The 23,491-nt window shown below is 37.8% G+C and overlaps 1 long non-coding RNA gene across 1 annotated transcript in view; it reads right to left on the reverse strand.

Annotated features, from left to right (window-relative positions):
• Positions 1 to 444: 444 nt before the first annotated feature.
• LOC123385534 overlaps positions 445 to 23,491 on the reverse strand; it is a 44,989-nt gene continuing 21,942 nt past the window's right edge. The window contains exon 2 of the long non-coding RNA XR_006598245.1: positions 445 to 4,045. This is a non-coding gene — a long non-coding RNA (uncharacterized LOC123385534). The remainder of the gene's footprint in view (positions 4,046 to 23,491) is intronic.

Below are 23,491 nucleotides of genomic sequence, written 5' to 3' on the forward strand. Positions count from 1 at the left end.
CCTGGTTGACCCACTCATTCGTTAGTAGGGTGTTCTTTAACCTCCATGCTTTTGGAGGTTTTCCAGACTTTTTCCTGTGGTTGATTTTAAGCTTCATAGCATTGTGGTCTGAAAGTATGCATGGTATAATTTCAATTCCAACTCTGGTGTCTTTAAACACACCTTTTTCAATTCCTGAAGAAAGGTTTGGGAAATGGTCTGAAATTTGGTTTCAGTAGTCTGCTTTGCACCTCCTATCCAGATGATCAAGTAGTCAGAGCTCAGGCAAATTTGGGAAATGGACTGAAATTTGGTTTTCAAAACTCTACTTTGCACATCCTGTCCAGATAATCAAGTAGTCCAGGCTCAGGTAAAACTGAGATAGTTACCTTTTAATGTATCCTATACAATCTCATTTTATATGTATATTAGCTATCTATTATTACATAACCACATTACCACAAATCAGTGAATTAAAATGGCACACATTTATTTTCTCTAGTCTGTGAATCAGGAGTCTGGGCATGGTTTAACTGAGTCCTCTCTTCAGGATCTCACAAGGCTTCAATCCAGGTGTCAGCTGAGGCTGGGGTCTCAACTGAGGCTTGACTGGGGAAGGATTCACTTCTCAGCTCATGTGGTTGCTGCAGCATTCAGTTTTTTGTGAGTTGGTGGACTGTAGGCCCAAGTTTCTTTCTGATTATCAGATGGGGGATGCCCTCAGTTCCTTGCCATGAGATTTTTTTCAAATATGGCCTCTTACTTCCTCAAAACCAGCAACATAGAGACAGTCTTTCATCAAGATAGGTATTACAATTTTATGTAACATAATCACATGCCTGTAATCATGTACACCCAATAACCTTTGGTGTACTCAATTTACTAGATCATAAGCCATAGATCACACCCTTACTCAAGGTGAGGGAGTTATACATGGGTGAGAATATCAGAAGTCTCAGAGCTATCTGCCACAGCATGGTAAACAATGAAAAAAATCAGATATATGTGTGTATTTGTTTATGAATGTAGCTAGTATCTGTATAAAATTAAATGACAATGGAGATAATACAGATGAAAACATTAGGTATTGATATTAGTCATCTTGGAGGTGGATATTAGAATATATAATATAATATAATATATATATTATATTATATTATATATAATAAGGAAGAGGAGAAGGAAAGAAGAAAATAAAAAAGATAGAAAAATAATCCCTTTTCATCCTTATTCTTTCCATCAGAGAGGAGAATACTTTTTTGTTTTCCCCTCCATTACTGCACTTACATTACTGCATCATAATTATTTGTTTATTTTCTGTCACCTCTAGTAGACTGAGAGCTCCCCTTCATCTCTTTATCACCAATTACATGTACCTTGCTTGGCATATTGGCAGTATGCACTGATGAAGAGTGAGACTTTCATTAATATTATGTGTCCTTCTATGTCATCACTCATGTTTATTCCTCTGTTTTCTTTTTACCATTTTCTATTCTACAAGGCCTAAACATTTTATAGCTGGAAAGAGCCTTAGAAACAAAGTGTTCATCATTTCTCAAGGTACAGTATATGAAGTCTCCTAGATTCTAGATCTTAGAGTACTCCTTAAAAATGTATATTTCTGGGTGGCAACCCAGATCTCTGAATCTGAATCATTTGGACAAGGTTAAGGAAAATCCTTATTAACAAATATCTGGGTTATTCTTACACAAATTAATGTTCCAGATTTACTGTAGCACAACCCTTCAATTTAGACATAGAACAAAAGGGAGTGAACTTGGAATCCTTGGGTGTTGAAAAGTCATTTAAAGACTAACTTGATAATATCTGGTATTGTAACAAAAGTTAATGTATTTCTCAATTTCTTTCTTTCTGATTTTGTGTGACTTAACACATGTGAGTACCACTGTTCACATTTTTAGCATTAAATAAATTTCCTAGAGAATGTATTAGATTGTTTAGATTAGTATCATGGAATTGACTGTGTTTGGGCTATAGATATGATGTCCTTGAATCTCCATGGGACGCTGGCTTGTTTGCAGTTGGGTATGGCCTAAATAAGAAACATTTATGGTCATTTAGTAATCATTACTGATTACGAATAAATCTATTCTATGCCCTTAGATCTTGTAATTTAGTCAAATACAGTTTTCACAGTCTCATAGGACTTTTTAATGGGTTTTATTGGTTTTGTATTTGTGTGTCTGTTATTGGAAGTAATGGTAAGCCTGAAGCACACTTAAGATTAGATTATACAGCTAAGAAGTCATAGGTTTATCTTAAACACCTTGCCTTTTTAGTCGATTTTGAAAGAACTTCAATGGTTTTCCTTTTCAAGGTAAAGTACTTTTGCCTATTTTTAGAAAGCCTAACTGTAAGCAGAATAAAGATCACATATGCACTGTGATATTTGTGTTTAGTTGTCATACATTTTCTCTTTCCCTCTCCTGCCTTGAATCCTTCTCCTTCCTCCTTTTCTCCTTCTTCTCCTTCCCTCTCTCTTCTCTTTGACACATATAAAACAATTGAGTGAAAGAAACAAATTAATATCACTCTCAAATTGTTAACTAAACTCAGATGTGTTTCTAATTTAAGACCAAATTACAGTTCCATTTTTAGTTTTTCCATACACAGCTGCATACCATGTTATTCACAATTTTCCCTTTGCCAAAAATATTGTTAAACACTGCTTTTTAAAAACTATCTGAGAACAATATATATTTTTCTTGAATATTGCCTTCAAGATTACAAATAGTCTTTTATTTGTTCCTGAAAAGAATGGTTAAGTATTCTCTTAAATATTTTATTGTGTATAAATAAAACTGAAAAACTGAAATACATTCTTCTGTATCACTTAGAGGTACCGTGCCAAGTCTTTAACCATTTGGGCTTGCCTTTTGGTGCATGTGCTTTACTTGTATATGAAACAGATTCATCCCTGATACTGACTACTGTCCACCATTATGGTCTGGCTATTGTCTCTTTTCACCTAAAAAAATTACTTAGAGAACTTGAAGAAACATTAAGTAATCTCCTCTAGTCAATAACTTTTTCATCGAACTGAGACCCTAAGGATTGAGTGACTTGCTTTTGTCTACAAACAAGGTCATGATGAAGATGGGTATAGTGTCCAATGCTCTTGGTGTACCATTCTTATCTGTCAGTGATACCTTGCAGAATTTTGTTCTGCCTCTCATCCTTTTGGTTGCTCCAACATAAGTCTTTATAGCGTGGTGGTTTTGATATAAATTATGCAGCTTCAAACCAAAGAGAGTTAAGATATTTTAAGTTGGACTCTGATGCTCATTGAACATTATCGTAAAGGTAATCTGGAAGGTGACTTTAAGGCTTGTTCTTACAGAGTAGTTTGGCCAATAATGTCATTTAAAAAATCTGTGCTCAATTTGAAGGCTGATATTCTGAAATAGATTTCCATAAACCCAATTGGAAAAAACTGCTTCTCCTCATATTTTCTTCAAGTCTTTTGTATACTAATTTTTAGGTCATTGTTCCCTGAACGATGAGAACAAGATTTTTAACTTTATGAGATAAGGATTTTTCCTTAACCTATAGGTAAGGAAGCTCTTAAGAAGAGTTTTTGAACTCTTTGTGAACATTTGTGAGTTGATGGAACATATGAAAATAAGCAAGTTACTAAATCTTTCTCTATGGTTTCTAAAACCTATGATGTACGGACAATAGTAGTCACCTTACAGAGCTGTGGAAATAATCAAATGAAATAATTATATGAAGTTCACATCACCATGTGGGACCACTATAAGCACTCAATGTGAGATTGTGGTCATAAAGATATTATTATATATTTCTTAAAGTTTTTAATTTAAAATATAGATGTGCAATTGTGTCTTCAGAGAATTTTAAGCATACCCTGATGATGGCTTTCATATCCTTTGACTTATTTCCTAAAGGAACTTTATAGTAAATGAAGCTGGTATGTGGGTTTTTTTTCCAGGAGTGGGTCATTCATGACCTTTTTTGCAATGTGCTGTCTTCCAGACTTCAGTCGGGCAAATTGTCTTGGACCAGGACTGAGATCTCCTGAGAACTGAAATGAAACAAAAGGAACCATGTTAATAGTTTGGACTTTCACACTGATGGCATACTGACATCCTCAATTTGTGGTCAAGAGTATGTTTAATAGCATAAATCACATGACCTCACTCCAGGATTCACCAGGCCAGGCAACAAGGAGTGTCTGCTACACTGAAAAACACTTTGCATGTACTGACCTCCTAAAATAAAGGATCCTATAAATTAAATGAAACAAAAATTATGAAAGCGTTATTAATCCTCTGAGGAGAAGAACTCTAAAGGAGAGTTGTGCTGACTTTGATCATGGATTTTGGGTAGTGCTGGGGTCAGCAAGTGCAATGTTACTGCATTCATTACATATAGATGTGTAGTAAAATGTGCTTCCAACCACCAATTGAATCATTTCTCAGGATGCTTCCAATAGCTCCATAAACAATATATACTATGCTCATTACAAAGGGGTAAAGTGGGTAATAATGCAGGAAGCTTTTGATTCGGAAAGGACCATAATGCTTTTCAAACAAAAACAAGACTACTTCAAATTCTTTTTTTTTTTTTTTTTTTGGTGTCTTTGCCGCAAATAGATATTAGAGACAGAAAGAAGTAAATGGGTTTTGGAGGGGCAGAGTGAAGACAGAAAAACACTTTTACATAGAAATCAAGTAACACTAAAATTGCAAAGTAATACCCAAGTTGGCAAACTCTAAAACAAATGTGTTTTAAATTTAGCCCTGGAAGATTTCTGTGATATAATCCACAAAGAAAGACTGAGTAAAGAGCTATCTCCATTTAAATCCTGCTTGATGGGAACTGTAATTTGTGGTGCCCTTACTTATATCTGAGGGAAAAATTAGGTCCGTTTGTCTTCAAAAGAGGTTTTAAGGTAGAAAGTTAACAGGTGTACAAAAGATTTTGGATTAATAAAAATGTAATAATCTTTCTTTGGAGCCAAATAACAGCATGCATCTGGGTTGCTTAATACTGGAAGTATTTTTTTAAATATACAAATAAAGCAATTTTTCTAAGGGTGGGGTGAGCAGGGGTGTTATGGGTGGCTCTTCCTGGCCTGGGCTAAGGTTAAAATGCGTATTGAGGAGCATCAGAATGAACGCCCAGAGATCGTTCTGTGTTGACTCTTGGCAGACTAGTAGTGCTATTTTTTTATTTTTATTTTTTAATGTTTTTATTTTTGAGACAGAGACAGAGCGTGGACAGGGGAGGGGCAGAGAGAGAGGTAGACACAGAATCTGAAGCAGGCTCCAGGCTCTGAGCTTTCAGCACAGAGCCCGACGCAGGGCTCGAACTCACAGATTGTGAGATCATGACCTGAGCTGAAGTCAGACGCTTAACCGACTGAGCCACTCAGGCGCCCCTAGTAGTGCTATTTTTGAAAGCATATTTACTAGACAATAAGATACATGGATACAGTTAAGAGTTCACAAGCCTGGGCCTGAAGGTTCACTAATGTTAGTAATCATTGGTCTCCTGAGATGCACAGGTAATTTGATTACACAAAATAAGCAAACAGCATTTTGTTGCATGGATTTTTATGAGGAAGTTTATATATCAAAGACTGGTGATTCAATTTCAGTATTTTACTGGGGGCAAGAATTTGAGATACTCTCATCTACTTATAGGTTATCCTAAAATGCAGTGTTGCCAAATGAATAGAGTGACCTTAAAATCAAGGTCATGATGGTTCAGAGAACCACAGCATGATAAAGATGCTCAGCATCTTCGTACAGCCTATGTACAGTCAAATTCCTAAGACATATGAGTATTTTCAAGAGACCTATTTGTGCTGTTTTTTCCTCCCAAAATGTCTTGTAATTTTAGAAATTGTACATATATGTCCACAGTAATGTCTACCTTAGATATTGTTCTCTGAAATGGTGTTTTCCCTATGAACAATGAATTAAACTTCCATGTGTATCGAACAGGTAGATTTGAAACAAATTCCTGAAAGGAAAGTTGTTATCTTCTTTATCTTTATGTACTCTGCGTTGAAATGGGTAAAATCCCTACGGTTAGGTATAGAAGTTCTAGAAAGGCTTCAGATATGAGACAAGGCTGCAAGTAAACTCATATTCAGGCTATGCTAGCACAGCAAAGCACACTATTTTTACTTTGATGGTGTGTCGATTTGGAGTGAATCCAGAAGGGGCTGGTAGATACTAGTGGGAGCTACTGGTGCCTTCAAAGTACATGAAGCATTCATTCAGTTTAGCCACTTACTAAAATCCTGCTAATTGAAAGGGACATAGGGGAGCCTGGGTGGCTCTGTCGGTTATGCGTCTGACTCTTGGTTTTAGCTCAGGTCATGATCTTGTGGTTTTGTGAGTTCAAGCCCCATCTTGGGCTCTGCACTAGCAGCACAGAGCCTGCTTGGGATTCTCTGTCTCCTCTCTTTGACCCTCCCCCACCTTCACTGTCTTTGTCTGTCTCAAAATAAATAAACTTAAAAACTAAAATGGACATGAATTTTATATATTTATACATTATATATATAATATATATATATGTTAATTATATATACATACACACACAAAAGGTATAGGAACATCTTATGTGTATATATTAAAACCCAGCTGTTGATGCTCATTTCATTCCCTGCATCACACACTGCTAGTAGAGTCAATATTTATCCTATGTCACCTTGTGTTGTTATTTCTCTTCTTATGCATATTTTCTCTCTTCCTAAGCATAGTAGCTATAAAATCTTCAAGAGAATAAATGATCTTATACACAATATAAAATTTCAGGCATTATATATTTGTAGACATCAGTACAGATCAGAAGAGACACATTATATATGGCTTTTTGGCAATAGGGTGAGGGTATGAGATGGTGTGGTTTGGTTAATCTTTATAAAGGAATATGGAGGTGTCCTAAATGTATTCCTATTTTTTAAGAGATAGTACAGACTTTGAGCCACTGAGCATACTCACTAACTGCACTGCTGTCTTCCTGTGCCCCAAAAAAGGGTTATGGCTTCAAGCAGATCTCAGTGGAAGCACGTGCCAACATATAGAGTCTTGGATGACTGTGACCTGGTTTTCCATCTCAGGAAATAATTGGTACTTACATTAAGAATTGAGAGGAGAAGGGAGAAGAGACAGAAAGACAGGGAGATACAATTTCACTTCTTTTCAGTGAAGTCAAACCCTCAATTCTACAGCAAATTATCACAATAAATCTCTGATTATTGAATATGGATTACTGGTCCTCACTTCACAATATCCCAAGAAGTTTTCAGATAGTATATATGCTATTAGAGACTCATGACATTTTCAAACCAAAATAGTTTTGGGTAAATCTTTCAAATTCAACATAAAATTTAGCATACATTTTTTTCCCCAGGACGTGAGAAAGGAGCTAGTAGAGACAGAAGGATGACTACGTAATCAAATAATAAACAGATTTTGCATTGCCAAAAATGTTTGCTCAGACTTCCCACTTCTTTCTTTCTTTCTTTTTTTTTTCTAGACTGAAATGGTACACAACATATTTTACTTCCTTTTTCTCTTAAAACCTGGTCATAGCTCTGTTTAGTTTGAGGTCAGTCTAACCATCCTCTTTCTTAGAGGATGTCTAACCTCAGTGTAGGAGGCTGAAATAGTCTCCCTTCTGGTTGGCTGAGGACACATCAGTGAAAACAGATATTTTGGTACTACTCTGGTATCAAAAGGAAAAGTGAAGTGAATTTTTTCAGTTTTCCAAACAGCAGTTCCGTGAAAGTAACACATTCATATACCTTATTGGTATTCCTTCTGTAAAAGCAAACTAAAAATCTAAATTGGGAACAATTATTGTAAAGCATCTTTTCATATGAGACATTTATTTATTTGTTTGTTTATTATTTTACTATGTTTACTATTGTTTGTTTACAAAATGTGAAAGCTTCTCTTCCATAATGGTTAGGAAAAAAGGGATATGTGATTTTCTAATTTTTTTTAATGTTTATTTATTTTTGATAGCCTGAGCAGGGGAGGGTCAGAGAGAGACATACAGAATCTGAAGCAGGCTCCAGGCTCTGAGCTGTCTACACAGAGCCCAACAGCGGGCTCAAACCCAGGAACCGCGAGATCATGACCTGTGCCGAAGTTGAAGTCATGTGCTTAACCTACTGAGCCACCCAGGAGCCCCCAGATTTGTGATTTTCTAATGATGCACCTTGAAGGACTGGTCTTTGCCATGAGAACCTTGACTAAAGTTTCTGACACTATTTATAATCCTTACAGATACACATGATCATGTCCCACCCATTTGTTTTATGGCATTCATTACTCCTAATTCTTAGATATTTATTCATTAACCTGCGACCTGGGGAAAAGATAAATATTTGTGTCCAATCTCTAATTCTCCATTAACAAATGCTAACATAGCAATCCCTATCAAAATAACACCATATTATTCACAGAGCTAGAACAAACAATCCTAAAACTTGTATGGAACCAGAAAAAAACCGAAATAGCTAAAGCAATCCTGAAAAATAAAACGAAAGCTGGAGGCATCACAATTCTGGACTTCAAGCTGTATTACAAAGCTGTAATCATCAAGACAGTATGGTACGGGCACAAGGCCAGACACACATAGATGAACGGACAGAATAAAGAACTGAGAAATGGACTCATAAGCATATGGTCAACTACTTTTGAGAAGCAGGAAAGAATATCCAATGGAAAAAAGACAGTCTCTTCAGCAAATGGTGTGGGAAAACTGGACAGCTGTTGGGAAACAATCAGCAAAACTAAAAGGCAACCGACGGAATGGGAGAAGATATCTGCAAATGACATAGCAGATAAAGGGTTAGTATGCAAAATCTATAAGGAACTTACCAAACTCAACACCCCCAAAACAAATAATCCAGTGAAGAAATGGGCAAAAGACATGAATAGATACTTGTCCAAAGAAGACATCCACATGGCTAACAGACACATGAACAAGCAAACAAACACCCTCTCATTATTTGCTCAGAGTTGATCACTACTCAATACAGTAAATTTAATTTTAAGGAGTTTCATTTGAACTATTGGTTACTATAAATACATAATTTTGTGCTATCAAAACTGTCAGCCTTAATGTGAAGATCAGGATCTGGCTAATCTTTTGTGCCTATCCTTTTAATATCAAGGATATCCTTTCAATACGGATGAAATGACACTGATCTCCAGTTTTTTACCTTAAGCAAGAGCTTGGGATGCAAATCTATCTAGGATTCTGTAGATTTATACATGATAGAGAACACTTATCTGCCCCTTAAGATTCAGATTCTATGTCTCCCTCTCTCTCTGTCCTTCCTCTGCTTGGGCTCTCTCTCTCTCTCAAAAATGAATAAGCATTAAAAAAATTAAAAAAAAAAGAAGTTGGAAGACTAATTATAACTCATATTTATTGAGTGCTTTCCTTGTGCTAGCCAGTGTTTTAAGAGCTTTACATATTTTTGCTCAAGTAATCCTCTTAACCTGTGAAGTAGTTACTAATTATTCTCCCCTTGTTAAATATGAAGGAGAGACACACAAAAAAGTTAATCATCTTGCCCAAGATCACAAAGCCAGTAAGTAGAGAAGTTGGCATTCTGGAGTTTAGCTCCAGAACTTCCCTCTTGATCATATGATCCATAGTCCCTCAAGACAAGATGCCATAGTCACTGTAATCCAAACCACTAAATTAGAAGACAAGATCAATATTATTTTCACATAACCTTGAATGCATATATTTTATAAAAGTTTTAGTCATGGATTCTAATACAAATGTGAACTTTGGTAATAAAAATGTGAAGAAAAAAATCGTGAGTCAGATGTATACACTGATCACTGAGGTAAATGCATCATGCTGTTAGCTACTATAGAGGATACGACCATGCATAAAACATGTTTCCTGCCCTCTAGGAAATTACAACTTAACAATTGAGAGAAATATGTAAATAATACAATGTAATATGTGAAAGGGCCACACCATTGTGTCAACACAATGCACTTCAGAAACGCAAAAGAGAAAGAGATACCATCTAGGGTAAATGAAATCTAAACTAAAACCCTGAATGTTGGTTGGGGATGTATTATCAAACTTTTGAATGTCAGGTGAAATACTTTTAGGCTGCTGAGAATCACTAAAGAAAGATCTTCGTGTTGGCAGGTGGCATGTACAAGTGAGTTTAATAATGCAAGAAAAATCACTGAAAACTGTAAAATTTTATTAGATATAAAGACTAATTTTAATGAAGGTGAGAAAGTGGTAAAGTTGGTAAAAACTAATGGAAGTCAGTATCCAAAATGAATTGGAGGCAGAAAATAAAGAGACACAGGTGAGCAGGAAAAAGACCTGAATTAGAATGGAAGCATTAGAAATCAGTAACATGAGATAAGCAAGCGAGACTGTAAAAGGAGATCCATGGGATTTGGCATTCAAATATTTTTGTTTAACACTTACTTGGCAAATATTATTTCAGTTCCTAAGATGTGCTAGCTTCTGTTTTAGGAATTGATGATACAGTGATTTGGTGATTTGGTAGAATCACCAAAACTTGCAGGTGGATTGAATGCACAGTGGTAAACAAAGGAAATTAAGTCTCTTCATTCATAGCTTATAACATAGTGAAATAGATAATATACATGTAAATAAAAACATAACTTAAAATAGTGGTAAGTTTGTATGATGAAAATGAAACAGGCATAACTGAATAAAATGAGACTTTGTCCACGCGATGTGCAAGAAGGCAATTAAAAAAACTGACACGGAGCTTTTGCAGCGAAGAAAGATAAGCCATTTATTAGTGTGGTGCCACCCAGGAGAATAGGGAACTAATACTCAAAAGTCCCAAAGTCCCCAAAGGCATAATTTGGGGCAGGAGTCTCTTGAGAAGGTGGACACCATTGATTGGAGGCCCATGAATTCATGCTGACAGATGTTACTTAATAACTTTTGGTGCCACTTTGTCTGGTCCCATGGAGGTCTGTTCCATCTCAAGAGACTTGCAATCTGAAAAATATCTTTGTTCTTTATGTTAGAGATTTCATTAGGTACATCTGGTGATTATGCATTTAAGAAGTGGTGATTAACTGTACAGATATAAACTAACTACTTGTACATGTGTAAGCTAGTGGGGTTGCATTCCTACATGTTCCTCTGAATGATAAGCAAGCATTCCTATATCATGGGCCTTGGTCTATACATTCCCTGACTGGTCCAGCCATGACTGGGGATGATGTGACTTCTAGGGCTCATTCTTTCATCTGAACTGACAAGGGGGATGCTGACTTTATAGATGGGAAGATGGTAAATTATGAGCAGAGGATATTTTACACAAGGTGCGCTCAGTGGAGACTCACTGAGGAGGTGACATTTGAGCAGAGACCTGAAAAGTAAAAAAGACTGACACATACAAAAGTCTAGAGGGAAAATTCCAGATATAAGTAACAAAAGTATAAATAATAATTTGATTTTCTTCTTTTCACATAACAGGAAAGAAAATAAAGGACTTTTTAAAAGGGGGATGTTATTAGAGGGTTGGAAGATGGCGGCTAGGAGGACGCTGGGCTCGCCACGCGTCCTGCTGATCACTTAGATTCCACCTACACCTGCCTAAAATAACCCAGAAAACCGCCAGAGGATTAACAGAACGGAGTCTCGTCGGAGCCAAGCGCAGACGAGAGGCCCACGGAAGAGGGTAGGAAGGGCGGCGAGGCGGTGCGTGTTCCACAGACTGGCGGGAGGGAGCCGGGGCAGAGGGGCGGCTCGCCGGCCAAGCAGAGCCCCCGAGTCTGGCTGGCAAAAGTGGAGGGGCCTGACGGACTGTGTTCCCACAACAAGCGCGACTTAGCGTCTGGGAGGTCATAAGTTAACAGCTCTGCTCGGAAAGCGGGAAGTCTGGAGGACAAAGGGAGGGAGAGTGGCTGAGCCCCCGGACGACAGAGCTCAGCTTGGCGGGGAACAAAGGCACTCGCCAGCGCCATCTCCGTCGCCCTTCCCCCAGCCAAAATCCCAAAGAGAACCAGTTCCTGCCAGGGAACTTGCTCGCTCCGCGCAAACACCAAACTCTGCGCTTCTGCGGAGCCAAACCTCCGGCAGCGGATCTGACTCCCTCCTGCTGCCACAGGGCCCCTCCTGAAGTGGATCACCTAAGGAGAAGCGAGCTAAGCCTGCCCCTCCTGCCCCCGTGCACCTTGCCTACCAACCCCAACTAATACGCCAGATCCCCAGCACCACAAGCCTGGCAGTGTGCAAGTAGCCCAGATGGGCCATACCACCCCACAGTGAATCCCACCCCTAGGAGAGGGGAAGAGAAGGCAGACACCAGTCTGACTGTGGCCCCAGTGGTGGGCTGGGGGCAGACATCAGGTCTGACTGCGGCCCCGCCCACCAACTCCAGTTATAGGCCACAGCACAGGGGAAGTGCCCTGCAGGTCCTCACCACTCCAGGGACTATCCAAAATGACCAAACGGAAGAATTCCCCTCAGAAGAATCTCCAGGAAATAACAACAGCTAATGAACTGATCAAAAAGGATTTAAATAATATAACAGAAAGTGAATTTAGAATAATAGTCATAAAATTAATCGCTGGGCTTGAAAACAGTATAGAGGACAGCAGAGAATCTCTTGCTACAGAGATCAAGGGACTAAGGAACAGTCACGAGGAGCTGAAAAACGCTTTAAACGAAATGCAAAACAAAATGGAAACGACGACGGCTCGGATTGAAGAGGCAGAGGAGAGAACAGGTGAACAAGAAGATAAAGTTATGGAAAAAGAGGAAGCTTAGAGAAAGAGAGATAAAAAAATCCAGGAGTATGAGGGGAAAATTAGAGAACTAAGTGATACACTAAAAAGAAATAATATACGCATAATTGGTATCCCAGAGGAGGAAGAGAGAGGGAAAGGTGCTGAAGGGGTACTTGAAGAAATCATAGCTGAGAACTTCCCTGAACTGGGGAAGGAAAAAGGCATTGAAATCCAAGAGGCACAGAGAACTCCCTTCAGACGTAACTTGAATCGATCTTCTGCACGACATATCATAGTGAAACTGGCAAAATACAAGGATAAAGAGAAAATTCTGAAAGCAGCAAGGGATAAACGTGCTCTAACATATAAAGGAAGACCTATAAGACTCGTGACTGATCTCTCTTTTAAAACTTGGCAGGCCAGAAAGAATTGGCACGAGATTTTCAGTGTGCTAGACAGAAAAAATATGCAGCCGAGAATCCTTTATCCAGCAAGTCTGTCATTTAGAATAGAAGGAGAGATAAAGGTCTTCCCAAACAAACAAAACCTGAAGGAATTTGTCATCACTAAACCAGCCCTACAAGAGATCCTAAGGGGGATCCTGTGAGACAAAGTACCAGAGATATCGCTACAAGCATGAAACATACAGACATCACAATGACTCTAAACCCGTATCTTTCTATAATAACACTGAATGTAAATGGATTAAATGCGCCAACCAAAAGACATAGGGTATCAGAATGGATAAAAAAACAAGACCCATCTATTTGCTGTCTACAAGAGACTCATTTTAGACCTGAGGACACCTTTAGATTGAGAGTGAGGGGATGGAGAACTATTTATCATGCTACTGGAAGCCAAAATAAAGCTGGAGTAGCCATACTTCTATCAGACAAACTAGACTTTAAATTAAAGGCTGTAACAAGAGATGAAGAAGGACATTATATAACAGTTACAGGGTCTATCCATCAGGAAGAGCTAACAATTATAAATGTCTATGCGCCGAATACCGGAGCCCCCAAATATATAAAAAATTACTCATAAACATAAGCAACCTTATTGATAAGAATGTGGTAATTGCAGGGGACTTTAACACTCCACTTACAGAAATGGATAGATCATCTAGACACACGGTCAATAAAGAAACAAGGGCCCTGAATGAGACATTGGATCGGATGGACTTGACAGATATATTTAGAACTCTGCATCCCAAAGCAACAGAATATACTTTCTTCTTGAGTGCACGTGGAACATTCGCCAAGATAGATCATATACTGGGTCACAAAACAGCCCTTCATAAATATACAACAATTGAAATTATACCATGCATACTTTCAGACCACAATGCTATGAAGCTTGAAATCAACCACAGGAAAAAGTCTGGGAAACCTCCAAAAGCATGGAGATTAAAGAACACCCTACTAACGAATGAGTGGGTCAACCAGGCAATTAGAGAAGAAATTAAAAAATATATGGAAACAAACGAAAATGAAAATACAACAATCCAAACGCTTTGGGATGCAGCGAAGACAGTCCTGAGAGGAAAACACATTGCAATCCAGGCCTATCTCAAGAAACAAGAAAAATCCCAAATACAAAATCTAATAGCACACCTAAAGGAAATAGAAGCAGAACAGCAAAGGCAGCCTAAACCCAGCAGAAGAAGAGAAATAATAAAGATCAGAGCAGAAATAAACAATATAGAATCTAAAAAAACTGTAGAGCAGATCAACGAAACCAAAAGTTGGTTTTTTGAAAAAATAAACAAAATTGACAATCCTCTAGCCAGGCTTCTCAAAAAGAAAAGGGAGATGACCAAAATAGATAAAATAATGAATGAAAATGGAATTATTACAACCAATCCCTCAGAGATACAAACAATTATCAAGGAATACTATGAAAAATTATATGCAACAAATTGGACAACCTGGAAGAAATGGACAAATTCCTAAACACCCACACTCTTCCAATACTCAATCAGGAGGAAAAGAAAGCTAGAACAGACCCATAACCAGCGAAGAAATTGAATCAGTCATCAAAAATCTCCCAACAAATAAGAGTCCAGGACCAGATGGCTTCCCAGGGGAGTTCTACCAGACGTTTAAAGCAGAGATAATACCTATCCTTCTCAAGCTGTTCCAAAAAAGAGAAAGGAAAGGAAAACTTCCAGACTCATTCTATGAAGCCAGTATTACTTTGATTCCCAAACCAGACAGAGATCCAGTAAAAAAAGAGAACTACAGGCCAAAACCCTGATGAATATGGATGCAAAAATTCTCAATAAGATACTAGCAAATCGAATTCAACGGCATATAAAAAGAATTCTTCACCATGATCAAGTGGGATTCATTCCTGGGATGCAGGGCTGGTTCAACATTCGCAAATCAATCAACGGGATACATCACATTAATAAAAGAAAAGATAAGAACCATGTGATCCTGTCAATCGATGCAGAAAAGGCCTTTGACAAAATCCAGCACCCTTTCTTAATAAAAACCCTCGAGAATGTTGGGATAGAAGGAACATACTTAAAATTCATTAAATCCATTTATGAAAAGCCCACAGCTAACATCATCCTCAATGGGGAAAAACTGAGAGCTTTTTCCCTGAGATCAGGAACACGACAGGGATGCCCACTCTCACTGCTGTTGTTTAACATAGTGTTGGAAGTTCTAGCATCAGCAATCAGACAACAAAAGGAAATCAGGCATCAAAATTGGCAAAGATGAAATCAAGCTTTCGCTTTTTGCAGATGACATGATATTATACATGGAAAATCCGATAGACTCCACCAAAAGTCTGCTAGAACTGATAAATGAATTCAGCAAAGTTGCAGGATACAAAATCAATGTACAGATCAGTTGCATTCTTATACACTAACAATGAAGCAACAGAAAGACAAATAAAGAAACTGATCCCATTCACAATTGCACCAAGAAGCATAAAATACCTAGGAATAAATCTAACGAAAGATGTAAAAGATCTGTATTCTGAAAACTATAGAAAGCTTATGAAGGTAATTGAAGAAGATTTAAAGAAATGGAAAGACATTCCCTGCTCATGGATTGGAAGAATAAATATTGTCAAAATGTCAATACTACCCAAAGCTATCTACACACTCAATGCAATCCCAATCAAAATTGCACCAGCATTCTTCTCGAAACTAGAACAAGCCTGGCACAAAAACAGACACATAGACCAATGGAATAGAATAGAAACCCCAGAACTAGACCCACAAACGTATGGCCAACTCATCTTTGACAAAGCAGGAAAGAACATCCAATGGAAAAAAGACAGCCTCTTTAACAAATGGTGCTGGGAGAACTGGACAGCAACATGCAGAAGGTTGAAACTAGACCACTTTCTCACACCATTCACAAAAGTAAACTCAAAATGGATAAAGGACCTGAATGTGAGACAGGAAACCATCAAAACCCTAGAGGAGAAAGCAGGAAAAGACCTCTCTGACCTCAGCCGTAGCAATCTCTTACTCGACACATCCCCAAAGGCAAGGGAATTAAAAGCCAAAGTGAATTACTGGGACCTTATGAAGATAAAAATCTTCTGCACAGCAAAGGAAACAACCAACAAAACTAAAAGGCAACCAACGGAATGGGAAAAGATGTTCGCAAATGATATATTGGACAAAGGGCTAGTATCCAAAATCTATAAAGAGCTCACCAAACTCCACACCCGAAAAACAAATAACCCAGTGAAGAAATGGGCAGAAAACATGAATAGACACTTCTCTAAAGAAGACATCTGGATGGCCAACAGGCACATGAAAAGATGTTCAGCGTCGCTCCTTATCAGGGAAATAAAAATCAAAGCCACACTCAGATATCACCTCACGCCAGTCAGAGTGGCCAAAATGAACAAATCAGGAGACTCTAGATGCTGGAGAGGATGTGGAGAAACGGGAACCCTCTTGCACTGTTGGTGGGAATGCAAATTGGTACAGCCACTCTGGAAAGCAGTGTGGAGGTTTTTCAGAAATTTAAAAATAGACCTACCCTATGACCCGGCAATAGCACTGCCAGGAATTTACCCAAGGGAAACAGGAGTACTGATGCATAGGGGCACTTGTACCCTAATGTTTATAGCAGCACTCTCAACAACAGCCAAATTATGGAAAGAGCCTAAATGTCCATCAACTGATGAATGGATAAAGAAATTGTGGTTTATATACACAATGGAATACTACATGGCAATGAGAAAGAATGAAATATGGCCTTTTTGTAGCTATGTGGATGGAACTGGAGAGTGTGATGCTAAGTGAAATAAGCCATACAGAGAACGACAGATACCATATGGTTTCACTCTTATGTGGATCCTGAGAAACTTAACAGAAACCCATGGGGGAGGGGAAGGAAAAAAAAAAAGAGGTTAGAGTGGGAGAGAGCCAAAGCATAAGAGACTGTTAAAAACTGAGAACAAACTGAGGGTTGATGGGGGGTGGGAGGGAGGGGAGAGTGGGTGATGGGTATTGAGGAGGGTACCTTTTGGGATGAGCACTGGGTGTTGCATGTAAACCAATTTGACAATAAATTTCATATATTGAAAAAAATAGTTGTGGTATATATATACAATGGAGTATTAACTCGGCAATCAAAAAGAAGGAAATCTTGCCACTTGCAACTATGTGGATGGAACTGGAGGGTATTATGCTAAGTGAAATTAGTTACTCAGAGAAAGACAAAAATCATATGACTTCACTCATAGGAGGACTTCAAGAGACAAAACAGATGAACATAAGGGAAGGGAAACAAAAATAATATAAAAACAGGGAAGGGGACAAAACAGAAGAGACTCATACATATGGAGAACAAACTCAGGGTTAAGGGAGGGATTGTGGGAGGGGGGATGGACTAAATGGGTAACGGGCATTAAGAAATCTACTCCTGACATCATTGTTGCACTGTACGCTAATTTGGATGTAAATTAAAAAAAATAAAAAATAAAATTAAAAAAAAATTAAAAAAAAATAAAAGGGGGATGTTAAGACTCTATACTGTAAGCAGATCATTCTGACTGTTGTATAAAGCATAGCTGTAGTAGGTCAAAAGTAAAAACAAAGAAACCCAATTTTTCAAGGTAGAATCACCAAAACTTGCAGGTGGATTGAATGCACAGTGGATGGAAAAGAGGAATCAAAAATGATTGCTCAGTTTGATTGGTTGAATAATAGCAGCATTAACTTGATTGGGCAAGACAAGAGGTGGGTTTGAGGGTTCAAAGATTCATGTGAAGTTTGAGATGGTTCATTGGTATCTGTGTAAATATCGTATAGACAGTTAGAAAACTGACCCCTGAGGCACTACAACAATCAAGGAGTTAGAATAAGAAAGAGAGAGCAGCCAAGGCAACTAAAAATGGGTAGTAACAAAGCTAAAAGAGACTAGCATCTGAAAACCTTAGTAAAATTAAAGTTTTAAGGAGGGAGAGGTCTGCAGAGAGATCAGGTATGATAAAAGCAGAGTATTCATCATTAGATTTGGCAAGATGGAGGTAATCGGTGACTTTCATGAAGGCTAAAGACAGAAGGCTGATTGAGAAAACAAAGAGAATTTGGAAGAGAAAAATTGGAGAGAATACAAAGACAACTGTTTGAGGAGCTTTTCTATATGGCATAGCAGAGGAATGGAACAGGAGCTGGAGAGAAATTCGAGCATATTCATGTTTATTTAGATGTACAAATATATTTAGGAACATTACCTTTTTATGGGACATAAAATGGAAAATTGATGATACAGGGCATAAAGGGGATTATTGAGGAAATAAGGCTCTTGATTTGGTAAGAGGGGTTGGGGATGCTCAGGAGGGTTTTCTTGCCCTGATAACAACTCGTGTAATAGAAGAAAAGGCAAAGTTTATAAACGCGAATGTAGTAGGATTGTTAAATTTGTCAGAAGACGGATTTTTGTTTTATTACTTTTATTTTGTCACTCATGTATGAAGCAAGGTAAAGAAGGTGCTAACAGGTGATTGACCAGAGAGGAGATAATGTAAATTTATCTTGGAGAGTGGAAGAGCAATTTTGCTAGAGAAGTGTAGTGGAATTTTCAGGAAATGTTTCAGGTCCCCAAGAGATATGGGGTCATACAATTAAAGTGAAATCTCAGCCTGGCTCTGTGTTTTTCTCTAGCCATGTTCAACTGCTCTGGTAGGTAATAAATAGGATTTAACTTGACCTGAGGTATTGCAAAGAGTTACAATAGAAGGATACAAGGGCAAGAGAATTGAGGATGTGTGCAAAAGAGTGATCTCACCGAGGAAGCATGAGATCTGTGTTGGGTTAGGAGGAAAATGAGGGCATGAAGGGGCTATTGGTGGAGTCAACAGATAAGAGTTCCAGTGGAATTAAATAATTGTTGGAGTGGGACACTTATAATAATTCAACTGGAAAAATAAGAAATAGTAGTCAGAATGAGTTGTTTAGAACCAGTGTTTCAGAAAGTATGTGCCAATGTCTAAGGTATAAGCAAGGGAGTCAGTGGCCAAGTTGAAGTGAAGGGAAAAAGGCTTTGGATGGGAGGTCAAAGAAGTGAGAGGAGTGAATATCAAGTCTGTTCCTCTGTTGGATTTGCTAAAAATGATGATAGTAATGATAGTGGGAAGGAAGATAGTGACCAGATGCTTACATTTTCAGTGAATAAGGGGAAATGACTGGGATATCAGTAGGTGATAGCATTTAGGTAGTAGTGAGTAGTAAAATTTTATAGTGTGAACCTTAAGAGAATAAGAGTATTTTGAAGGAAGGAGGAGGGGACAGTTGAAAGGGTAGATATTTATTTCTAAGATATGTGGAAAAATTTTAAATGGTGAAATGAGCATGGGAAGGTTTCTCTGCTGAAGTATAACATTTAATGATTAATGGGGAAAATTCAGGTGGAAAATTTTAATAATAGATAATATTTATTGAATGCCTAGAATTATGCATGTTATCTGACAAAGATGTTGCAAGTGAGACAGTTATTACCCTCAATGGTAATAGAGGAAAATACAGTTTAAGGGAGTTGAGAATCTATCCAAAGTTGTTGTAAGCTTGTAGTAGAAAGATCTGGAATTGAACCTAGATCTGTGTGATTACAGAGGCTATGCTTCTTCCACTTCACTGTATTATCATTTGCTCGTTCAATCTATTTATGTGGAATAAAAATATAAGATATATTAGCTGTTGAAAAAGGTTCTGAGATAAAACACTAAAAGACAGGAACTGTCCCATTCTCATATGTTCTAAGAAGACAATATATTAATTTTCACCCAACAATAAAAATGTACAAGGCATTCTGGGTAGTAAAAATAGGAGAAATATCTATCCTCCAGTTGCTCTTAACTGTTTGTAAGTATATATAAAACGTATCCATAAAGATAACTATTTAATGTCAGTTTTTCAGTGCTAAGAGGTGTTATAAAAAAGAAGCACAAAAGTATACAGGGCTAGAAATCACTGTGGGCTGGGAAGGATGAGAGGGTTTCACAGAAGATGAACTGGACTGCCAAGGATGGAGAGGACCTAGCATGATAAGAGAGAGGAAGGCACTTGAGGCAAAAGTGAAAATAGAGAGCAGTGGTAGAAATGCTAAAAAAAAAAAATACTGTTATGCAAAAGAATACAAAGAAATGTCCTCACTGGGACACCGCACTGGAATAGTTAAGTTGGGACCATGTTGTGAAGGGTCTTGAATACTTGGATAAGAATTCAGCCTTCTCTGGGTGCCTGGGTGACTCAGTTGGTTAAGTGACCGACTTCAGCTCTGGTCATAATCTCAGGTTCCTGGGTTTGAGCCACGCATTGATCTCTGTGCTGACAGCTCAGCGCCTGGAGCCTGCTTCGGATTCTGTGCCTCCCACTGTCTCTGTCCCACCCCTACTAGTGCTCTGTCTCTCAAAAATAAATAAAAAATGTTTAAAAATATTTTTAAAAATTCAGCATTTTTGGGGGAATTTTTGAAGGCTAAACTGAGGAAGTGAATGAAATCTGGAATAATATCCATTAAGGAACTTAGAATAGTACATTCTTGATTATGGATGGTGTAATGATGAAAAGTTTATTGTGTAAACTCTGGCTCTTCTTTTCTGTTTGGATTAAATGCTAACTTTACCCAAGGATCTTCCAAATGAATCTCTGCCATTACTGTCTCTTTCCAAGTCACAGCTCCATCCCTTCACTTTAATCAAGCTACTTGCAACTTCTGCACACATCTGGTCCAGCATTACCTCTGGACATGTTTTGCTAAGGTCTCTGCTCTGCCTGGAAGGCCCTCATTCCTCAGCTGCATGACCTGAGTTTTGCTTTCTTTAAGACCTGGCTAGAGGCTCCTGTTCTCCTAGATGCCTTCCCAGACTAACTTCCCTCCTATGAGATTAGCTCCCGGCTTTGTATCACTTGGCACTTGTGGAGTGTTTGTAGGTATGTGATTTTGGCTTTACTTGTGTTGTCTATTTGTTGTTTGTGTGTTACCTTTGTCTTTCTTGAGGTCAATGACCTTGTCTTCAGGTCTTTAGAATTCTTCAGTTTAATTAGTATAATATTTTGAAAACAGGAGAAGAATACAAAGAAACGCCCTTGAACTCAGCTTTGCTTCTCTGGACTAGGTTATCTTTGGTTTGAGAACAGCAATAATAGCTAACGATAGTGTATCAAATTGAACAATCATTGTTATATTTTGGATCTGATCACAAAATAAGATTTAAAAAAATTTCTACATCTAAAATTTCACTGTGGTTTGGCAAAAGTCTTTTATTTTCTTATTTTTTATTGTAAGCACTATCTTAATTGGAAAAGCTAATGGAAACTTCACTGAGACTTCTCTGGAGACATTTATAACTCCTTACAATTTATTTTATATCTTCCAATTTGAGCCAAACAAAAATGATGCATTCTTTCTTTCATATTTGGAAAAAGGAGACACTTGTCAGTCATAGGTTTTAAAGATCATTTGCCCAATATCTCATTTAACTAAGGAAAGCATCCTGTAGAACGTAGAAGCCCAGTCACTAGACCTCCTCTTCTAAATGCAACTATCATCCTAATCAAACTCCAGTCATCCTACAAAGAAATGTTTAAAACAGCCCTCTGTTGATCTGGGTACCCTCAGTCTCTCCACTCTCCCATATAGTCCCCCTTCTCCTTTTTTATTTCTTTCCTTTGATCACATTTATTAGTAAGTTCAAGGAAAGGCTTCAAAATTTTTAAAGTATAATAAAGAAGAAATCTCCACTTAGTGTTAACTTGATTAGGTAATTACTTGAAACACCTTAATCTTAGTTTATTTATACATAAGAACATTGTACTTGTTAACCTGATAGCCTATTTTTATTTTCTGTATGTTTACAATTATTTTCTATTTTCCTTTATAAATCATACAGTTTTAGTCAGAAAGGGCCTATTACACATTCTCCTTAATTTAAAAAACTAACAGAAACTAAGCTTCATCTAAAGAGATGCAACCAGTTAGCTCCAGAGCTGAAACTAACACTTTATTAAAAAATAGAGACACACAGGCATACACACATACACCCTGATTAAACTTCTACTATGACCCAGGGCTGTGTGGATTTGGGTTACAAGATGTTAATGGCATGTCTGGCCCTTTGACTTTAGAGAGAGGGAGGAAGACAGATAGATAAAGCAATCAACTGCAATATGAATTGTTATAAGAAAAAAATGTGCAAAGTGATATGGGAGTTCAGAAGGGATTTAGGGGAAGTTTTTAGAGAAACACATTTTTTTTAGAGAGAGAGAGGGAGTGTGTGTGTGTGTGTGTGTGTGTGTGTGTGAACAGGGGAGAGGGGCAGAAGGAGAGAGAGAGAGAGGGAGAGAGAAAATCCTAAGCAGGATCCATGCTGAGCGTGGAGCCCCACTCAGGCTTGATTCTACCACTTGAACTGAAATCAATAGTTGGGACGCTCAACATTTGAGCCATCCAGGCACCCTGAGAAACACATTTTAAGCTGAGTTTTAAAGTTCCACTAACATTCTTCTAAATTAAGTGTAAGAAAGAGGACATCAGAAACAGAGGAAACAACATGAGTGAAAAATAGGGAGGTATTAAAAGTGCATAGTTTGGGAGACATAGGGATTGGTTCCAGGGATACATCTATGTGGGGATGTATTTTAGTTAACCTGGGATAATGCTTAAATGCATTGCAATGTATTCCAGTGAAGGAAGACTATTTCAGATCAGTATTTATATGAAGTGACACCTCCTTTATATCCCCATCTCCCTCCAAAATAATACAAACACATCCTTTTACTGTATTTTGTTTATTGCTTTGCAAAGAGCAGGGGCTAATGAATTCCTCTGGATTTATATGGAAAAAGAATTCTAGAGTTTCTTCTCAGCATGGAGCAAAAGTCTAGCCACCTGGCTTCTGATCCTCAATTCAACACTAATTAGCTAGATGATATTGATGGAAATCCTCACCTCCCCTAATCTACACAAAGGCATGGCACAATGTCTTCTACTTTCTAGGATTGCTGTCATCATTAAATGATATAGCCAATATATATTCTAGGAAACTCTCCATTTTTCTGAGTTGCTCTGTCCTCTTGATTCTACTAACTATTGAAGAGTAAGTTGTGAGAAATAGAAGGAAAAAAACTAAAGTGTGTGTTGGGGTGGTGGTGCTTGTTTTTCACATTTAAAAGATAATATATTAGTAGGGGTCTTAGCTTTACACACTGATTTTTTTTTCTCCAGAGTCACAGTAAATTGGCTAGTTAATTCAAAAAA

The sequence above is a fragment of the Felis catus genome, chromosome B2 (assembly GCF_018350175.1).
Source record: "Felis catus isolate Fca126 chromosome B2, F.catus_Fca126_mat1.0, whole genome shotgun sequence".
NCBI lineage: Eukaryota > Metazoa > Chordata > Mammalia > Carnivora > Felidae > Felis > Felis catus.